Here is a 9,034-nt window from a genome sequence, read left to right on the forward strand (position 1 = left end):
TACAACTCTTTCTTAATCTCTCTCTCTTGTTCTCTCTTACTCTTAATACATAACTTACTTAATATACATAGACACATATACATACATAAATGCATACAAACATACACACACACACACACACACACATATACCCACATGCACACACATACACATCCCTTCCATAGGCTGCCACCTTAACGTGGTGGAGGGGTTTGAGTGTCCCAGTGATCCTAGGAGCTGTCAGGGGCTTCATGCCTCTGGTTGGGTCACCCAATGCAGACAGGTCCTAGGTGAGGAACCAGACCAAGTGCAGCCCAAAGACCCCTTATGATGAGTACCACCATTGGAAACAGAGTTCCCTCACCCGGACGCSGGTCACCGGGGCCCCACTSTGGAGCCAGGCCTGGATGTGGGGCACGCTGGCGAGCGCCTGGTGGCTGGACTTTAAACCCACAGAGCCCAATCAGGCTAAATAATACATATTTAGTTYACGAAATAAATTTAGCATTWAGCTAAATATTTATTTAACAAGCTTAACATTTAGTGACTAAGCTATATATTTGGCATTGAGCTAAATAATAAGCCTTGAGCAAAGCTGAATACTTAGCTCTGAGCTAAATATTTGGCTGACAAGGCAAACATTTATGTCTGAGCTAAATATTTAGTTCAGTTTGGAGTATTTACCTCCAAACTAGATATTTAGTTTGAAGCTAAATACTTTGTTGGTAAAGTAAATATTTAGCTTGCTAWTTGAATATTTAGTTTGAAACGGTGACATTTATAAATCAACAAATAACATGGAGAAAATATGGCTTAGAAAAATTGGTAACACTTTATTTGAAGGAATAAACATGACAAAAACATGTGTCATGTCAAAAACATGACACATGTCATGAGCATAAAGAAGTCTTTATGAATGTTTATGACAGTTGTCATTAAGTAATTTGGTAAATAATGACACTTCTAATGCAAACTTCCTCTAAAAGTTGCATTGAACGTCCATTAAAAATGCCAACTTTGCATTATTTTATAATTTATCAAAATCATGCAAAGTTGGCACTTTTAATTGACTTTTAAAGCAACTTTGCATTAAAAGTGTCATTATTTACTGAATGACACTTCATGACAAATGTCATAAACATTCATAAGGACTTCTTTATGTTCATGACCGGTGTTATGTTATGTCTATGACATAACATAACATAACACCTGTTATGTCATAAGACTGACATGACACATGAGTGTCATGTCAGTCTTATGCACACCCCCTCAAATAAAGTGTTACCGAAAAATTAACCCCATTGTTTTCTGTGAACACAAATTATTGCTGTTTGACTGTAACTTTAAAAATGGTGCCCAATAATTGTGACAAAGCAATGCTTCACAGTTTCTCTGAGCAGCTCTTCTGTTTCTTAAGCCAGTGTTTTTCAGCCTTTTTGGAGCAAAGGCACATTGTTTTAGTAGAAAAAATCACGAGGCACACCACCAACAAAAAATGTAAACAGAGACTCTGTAGCCACCTATATTACATATCATTCTTATCGAAGTGTCTTGAATAGGAAATAAACGCAAAAATTTTTTTAAATCATATTTCTACATTTTAAATTGCACTTAACATGTTCTATTCAAAAACACACCTGAACAACGTCACAACACTGTGGTGTGTGATGCATGAATGTACCGTATTTTCCGCACTATAAGGCGCACCGGATTATAAGGCGCACCTTCAATGAATGGCCTATTTTAAAACTTTTTCCCATATATAAGGAGCACCAGATTATATAAGGCGTATAGAATAGACACAACAGTTTGGGTTGCCAATTTGTTCTGTACTCTATTATTACACATCCACTTTTGTAAAGAAGTGGTCCCCAGTACTTTATATAGTAGGCTGCCCCAGTCATTGTTTCACTCACGGTGTTGGTGTTGCGATATTGTGCCCAACTGCTTTCTGGGTAACACAGACCAACCGACAGGCTGCTGCCGCAGTCTCTGTCTCTCTTCCCCCGCCCCTCCGCCCCCCTGGCTTTAAATGTATTATCAAACTTTATTAACAAACCAGCATTCTGACAACTATCCCAGCATGCACAGCGCACTTCTTCTACGGGGAAAATGAAGTCGGCGGCTGCTTACCGTAGTTGTTGGACCTGTTGTGGCTCAATATTGGTCCATATATAAGGCACACTGGATTATAAGGCGCACTGTCAGCTTTTGAGGAAATTGAAGGTTTTTAGGTGCGCCTTATAGTGCAGAAAATACGGTAGTAACATTCATGTATTACTAATTCTTCGCGGAGTAAGCGGCGTTTAGCTCAAGGTTGATCCGATTTATGAACGCAAATGTCGGCCAGCGGCGCAGCGCCCGAAGGTTCACTTAGGGACTGTCAACAAATGACCGAATCAAACATTCCTGTCAAATAAATATTAATAAATGACTTGTAACCGACTAATTGTCAGTGCTAATTCATGCTTTTACATGAGACAAAATAGCATCTATTAAATTTTAAAGTCATTTTCAATAATTTTAATATTAAATAATATCGTATTTTCTTCAATAGCTTCCAGGTCATGTGAAGTATTAACTCAATATCACTTTGAAATAATTATACTAGTCTGTACAGATGAGGCACAGTCATTTGTTTTCCATTTTACCTAATTTTTTAGTTTTTTAGCAATTTGTTTTGCCAATATTTAGTATTATTCTTCAATAGCTTCCAGGTCTTGTGACTTATTGATTAAAAATCAGCGTGAAATTGTTCTACCATTCTGTATAGATGAGGCATACTCATTTATATTCAATTTGAGTCCTTTTTATAATTTGTAGGTATTTTTATATTAGCTTCTAGGTCAATCAATCCAATTTTATCTGTACAGCACATTTCAGCAGCAAGACATTTCAAAGTGCTTTACATAATAAAAACACAAAAACAGAGTCATGCAACATAGAATAAACAAAACATTACATAAAGTCTAGAGCTATCATTAAATTTGTAAATGATTGTTTCAAATACAACTCTGAACAGGCGGGTTTTTAGTCGAGATTTAAAGGACGTCAGTGTTTCAGCTGTTTTACAGTTTTCTGGATGTTTGTTCCAAATTTGTGGTGCATGGAAGCTGAATGTTGCTTCTCCTTGTTTGGTTCTGGTTCTGGTTCTGGATGCAGAGCAGAACCAGAAGACCTGAGGGATCTGGAAGGTTGATACAACAGCAGATCCTTAATGTATTGTGGTGCTACACCGTTCAGTGATTTATAAACCAACAACAGTATTTTTCTATTCGAGTTACAGGGAGCCAGTGTAGGGACTTTTAAACTGAAGTTATGTGCTCTATCTTTCTGGTTTTGACTTTTTGACTGACTTTAATTTGATGGAAGCATTGTGGTTGTTCAAGGTGTGTAGAAAGTGGCTAAACACCTCCTCTGAGTGATGCCACACACACCATACATTGTCCAAATACCTGAAAAAGTGCAGCGGCTTTTTATCACAGGCATTTAGGCCGGATTCTTCCCAATCCACCATGAAAATGTTCGCATAGGCCAGGGCGAACCTTTTTCCCAACCGCTCACCGTTGAACTGGAAATCATTCCTGAGCAGATTTATCTCTAAAAGTTGAATGATTTCCTTATCTGGTCTCCCTTCATCAGGATTCTTCCAAAAGACACTCCAGGCGGCGTGTATAAGCTGTCAATATCAATAGTAAAAAGCATGGAATGTACAAGAATTTTTAATGTTTTTCACAATTTCAATAAAATGTTAAGTATCTTTGATGTAATTTTGAAAGGGGATTTAAATAAAAGTCAATTAATTCAGCCGCACCGTACATCTCACTGCTGCAATCTGAGAGAATTGGTCTATCCGGGGGGACTTTGATTTTTTTTTGCTCATGTAGAAGGGTCTTTGTGAATTTTTGGCAAAATATAAAACAATCTGGGCCTGGGTTCCAATGGTCCTAATAAGTATGCTTTTTGTTTTGCCAAAATGAATTTCTTTTTGTGCAACTGATTTAGAATTTTGGCCACAATTGGAATAGTGTCCGGGTAGATCGGCTTAGTTAGTTTCAAATAATTATTTTTGTCCAATAATTGGCTGTTACATTCCCACAAATATTGCTGCTTACCCAAAATGACAATTGCGCTCCCTTTGTCCGCAGGCTTAATGACAATTTGGTCATTATCAGCTAACTCTGCCAATGCTGAAATCTCAGCTTCCGTCAAATTGGGCTGCAATCTATCTGTTTTGAAATGTTTATGGAAAGATTCAAGATCGGTCCTAATCAGGATTTCGGTTTCGGTTGGCAATTCTCTCATGGGAGACCAGATGAATCTGTTAGTAAAAGGCTGAGGCAACGTCACCCTGCGGTGATATTGTTCAAGGTCATACCTGCTTTCGAGCTCCGCCCATCTGTTTCTTGTGGACGGAACAAAGGTCAGACCTTTATTCAACAGGCTCCGCTGGGTTTCAGAACACACAAAATTGGAAGACAGGTTAATGACAGTCTCACCCCCTCTCAGCTCTTTCCGGCTCCCGGGGGTTTCTAAATTTTTTGCACACTGTACCAGTGTGCCAACAAGGCTGCCGCAGTGGCCGGGGTCCAGTGCATGCCGTCCTTCTCCGTCTTGAAGCCTTCCGGGAGTGCAGGGATGTGACCATTAAGGGACCTGATAAAACTGTTCAAGTGCCGCAACAAAGCCTGTTCCCTGTGGCACAAAAGGGGCCCGAAGTTAATCTGTGGTATGAGGATCTGGGCACCAGGAAATCTTAAAGAGGTCTCCTGCAGAACGACCTTCAGCTCAGAGTTCTGTGTGGTCTTTGCCCTCTGAGCTCTGTTAATGCCAAAGGAGAAGATGAGGCGCTCCACTCGGCGCCGGATGTTGGTCGTTCGCAGAAGGACCTCAGCATGTTTTCATTTCGCACCAGGAAATGTGTCCACTTGGAGATCTGCAGCATCAAAGGTAGGAATTCGAGCCACATTCGAATCCCCCAAAATAACCCACTTACGTGCAATAGTCACGCTCCAATCCCTGAACTTATTCGGGGTCGAGATGGATCTGTAAGTAAAACAGTGTCGGATGTCTGCAGGTAGGCGGGTTCCATCCTCTCTAGAACCTGAACGGAGCGATGCCTCCAAACTCCTACGTGCAGGCTTGGAGGGATCATAGTGGCGTCCGGGCCAGCAGGAGAAGCAAAATCAGCAGGAGCGGCAACAGCAACCACAGCAGGAGGAACAGTAGCAGATGAAACGGTAGCATCATCATCCTCCGCAGGGACAGCAGGTTGAGGAGGATTCTGATGCTCTGGCATTCCAGAGGTAAGTTTATTCTCTTGGAAAGCCATCTCCAGCTCCAGCCCCTGGGTGGAGAAGTCTGGTCGCGAAGAGGAGGTAGGTGGTTTTCACTGAGGTAGGGCGACCAGGGCTGTTCATTGATCCAGGAGTCACGGATGAGTCGGCCTCACCCTCGTTATCCGAGGTAAGGCCCTTGTATTCTGAGATGTCACACTGGCGAACAGATCATTACTGTGCGCCAGCTCATCTTAAGAATTCTTTCTCTCACTGAGGTGGCGCCGTTTTTCTTTCCACTTCCTGGAAGGTTCCCTGGAGGATTTCATCAGAGGCCTTTGAGGTCCACCCATGGCTCCGGCCGCTTTAGTGGTGGGAAGAGGCAGGGGGCTCGTGTTGGGTAAGTGGAATATTTTCCAGTTCTGTATCCAGGTCAAACTCAGCAAATGTTGGCAGCGTGGTGAAGGTTCGAGGCGCGGCAGGGGGCTGGTGACGCGGCGGAGGCTGGTTGCGCTGTGTTGGTCACGATCGATCTCGTCTCTGTTAACGGGCTTGTGGCCAGATCTCAGGCTCAGATTCAACATCCGTCCGATGCATTTGCGGTTGCCAGGTAGGCTGTTGTAGCCAGGGCTGTATCTGGGCCACTGGTGGCCATTTAGGATGTCGATCACCGACATCCAACGCTGCCGGTGTTCCGCAGGTTGCCATCGGTGCTGTGGGGTTGCAGCACGGATGGGATTGCGGCTCCGGTTTCCACGGACCACGTCAGCATACGAATCAGGACCCCATCGTGGTCCATGTTCCATGGAATCCCTCCGTGGAACAACGGTAAGTTGGTGGTCTGAGGGCGCGTGGGTCCGCGATCTACGCAGAACCTGCATCCACCCTGGGCCCTCGATCTTCTACATAATAAAGAGGCGTCTTTATGCTTTCGGGCGGAAAAACGAAAGTAAAATTAACTAAGGAACTGATCACTAACTAAAAAATAAAAACCTCTGCGTCCGTGTTTGGACAGAAAAACTAAACTTTAAAACGATCACTTCCGTGACACTAAAAGACAGAAAGCCTATAATCAAGTTCTAGTATACTCAGTCTTCGTTTTACATTCATTCTATTTTAATTCAGTTTGTTCGTGCTTACCGATGTTTTCTGGCCAGACGTCTGGCACCGTTTCCCCTGGTCAGTTCGTCGATGTCTGGTTTTAGTTCTTGTGCTGTGGCAATCCGCAAAACGGCGTGTAGGTTTTTGTCAGTAAGAGAGATCTGTGCTTGGTCTTGTTTAAATTCATTATTGAAAACATCTGTTCGCACAGATAGGTGCTTCCAATCAAAACACGAGCTGCATGGAGTCGGAGCCGTGGCATCAAATCAGGGGCAGTAGACGGTAAAAGTCCTCAATTGAAACATCACGGAACTTCGCTCTCAGGCCACTGTCGCTTTGAAGCTCAATTAACTCCATCTGAAGGCAGTGGGGGTCACTGCAGATATCGGCGGTGAAAGGATTGACAAAGATGTCAAAACCAGAGTACTGCGATTTAAAGTCAGAAAAGGGCTGATCAAACTCGTCTATTTACTGAGTTAGTTTGGTAGTTAACCGAACACATGACAAAGCACCGGGAGCTACATGTGGCCCTCGGGCCTTGAGTTTGACACATGTGGGTTAGAGGAAGTCAATACATTTTATAGACAATGTATCGGTATTTCTTAGTTTTCTTATTGTTCGTGGTGTGGGTTGTCCTAAGAATTTATTTTACTATATTCAGTTTCAAATGCAATATGTGTTTTGACATTGTTTTTTATGCTAAAATCTTTCAGAGAAAATTTATGCAGCAACCCAAACAGCAAGAACCAGAAGATGATGAGCTGGAGTTGGAGCAACTAAAATTATTTTTTAAGTTGATCAGTTTTGTTTACATTTTTGTTTGAATTTGTAAAATTTCTATTGTATTAGTTTTTCTGTTTCTATTAAAGAAAAGAGTTTTGCATTTGTTAATGGATTAATTTTACATTTTTGTAACATGATAAAACAAGATAACCTCTCTAGTGTTAAATGTAGTTTTGTGTGAAGTTTAGTTAAAGTTTGAGGGAAGAACTAAGTACAATATTAACAGACTAAAGTTTGGGTTGGGTGGAAGCAGATATACGTGGATTAGTCGGTTATCAAGCACCATGAAAACATCCATCAATTTCTACTTCCTGTGATGTCACTTCTGGCTATTCACAAAATCACCTGTTGGGGTGCTAAAGTTACATTTGCAACAACACTAACGGCACAATGTATACATATAATTTAGAGTAGTAATAATTACGTTTGAGATAAGTTATAATAATGAATATGTGTACCGTCAAATGACAGAGGCAGTGACATCATTTGAGATATATTGAGAGTAACTGACTTGTCAAAATTTAAAATGTCATAAATTATTGTTTTTAATAGTAAATTCAGATATGTTAATTAACATTACAAATAGTCAAAATTTAGTTTTGTCCACAATATGCATTTTTAGGTAATTCGAAAGTAATTATGGACAGTGAGATTAAACAAATTGATGTTAAAATGTCTTGCTAAACAACATTATATTCTGCAGGCAATTGTTTGGGTAGCTCAGTAGCAGCACCGAGAGTCTTACGTGTAATTCTTAATTTAGATATCTAAAAATGCAATAAGTAGTTCTAGGTATGTTTCAGTTATTTTCAATACAAATTTAGTTTTGAATAGTCAAAATGCATTTTTATATATCCAGAATGTAGTTACAGACAGTTAGACAAAACCAAATATATGTTATAAAACGGCCTTGCATAGTTGTCTATGTATTCATTCTCCAAGTACATCTCGCTGTAGCAAACAAAGTGCGGACACGGACCACTCTCAGTCTAAGACGTTATTTGGAAATGGAACCATGGCACTCCGGAACTGAAGGGGGCGCTAACCAGAGTAAAATACTTAAATTAATATTGGTTTACTTATGAGAATACTTACACTTGTGGAAGTACTTGCAAGTAAAGCAACTAACTGTAACTTTGGTATCAAATAAATAGAATAATGAATTATTCCTTGTTTCTTTTCAGAAAATGTAGTTAACTCACATTAAGATAAGAGTAATAAATTTTGGTTATATTATAAATGAATGCTAAATCAAATAAACTAAAAAGGTTATAAAAGTGATTTTGACATTGAACTGGAAATGTTGCAAAATGTGGAACTAAAGATCACTAATGATGTGTTGGAGGTAGATGGTAGGTGAAAGGATGAGGGAAAAGAGGAACCAACAGGAGAGCACAAAGGACCAACGGCTTATTTTGTAACAAATTGAACAACTTAAACTTTCCAAAGAAAAGGTTGGGTAGGCAACAGACGAAGGACTTGAGCAACCCTGGGTCATTAGAACAGACATCAGGACATAATGTCTCCAAAAAAGGGAAATTGAAAAGTGGTTAAATGAAAAATAGATTAATGAAAAATTGGCAAATGGATAAAGGGATAAATTAAAAATGGGTAAAGAAAAAAGGGAAAAATTAAAATTGGACAAATGAAAATGAGAACATAAAAATGGGTAAATTAATTTGGTAATAAATAAATGTATAAATGGAAATAAAAATGACAATTACTTATTTAACTTTTTTTTTTATTTATTTCACCCATTTTGGTTGAAATGGCTCTCCGTAGGGTAGAAGCTGCAATATTTTAAATGATAAACTGAAAACTGAGCTGTTTATCAGATGTACATATTTCCTCAACTTCATTTGAATTCTTTTGTGCCTTTCATTAAAATAGGTAGC

The sequence above is a fragment of the Poecilia reticulata genome, linkage group LG22, assembly GCF_000633615.1.
Source record: "Poecilia reticulata strain Guanapo linkage group LG22, Guppy_female_1.0+MT, whole genome shotgun sequence".
NCBI classification, from domain to species: Eukaryota; Metazoa; Chordata; class Actinopteri; order Cyprinodontiformes; family Poeciliidae; genus Poecilia; species Poecilia reticulata.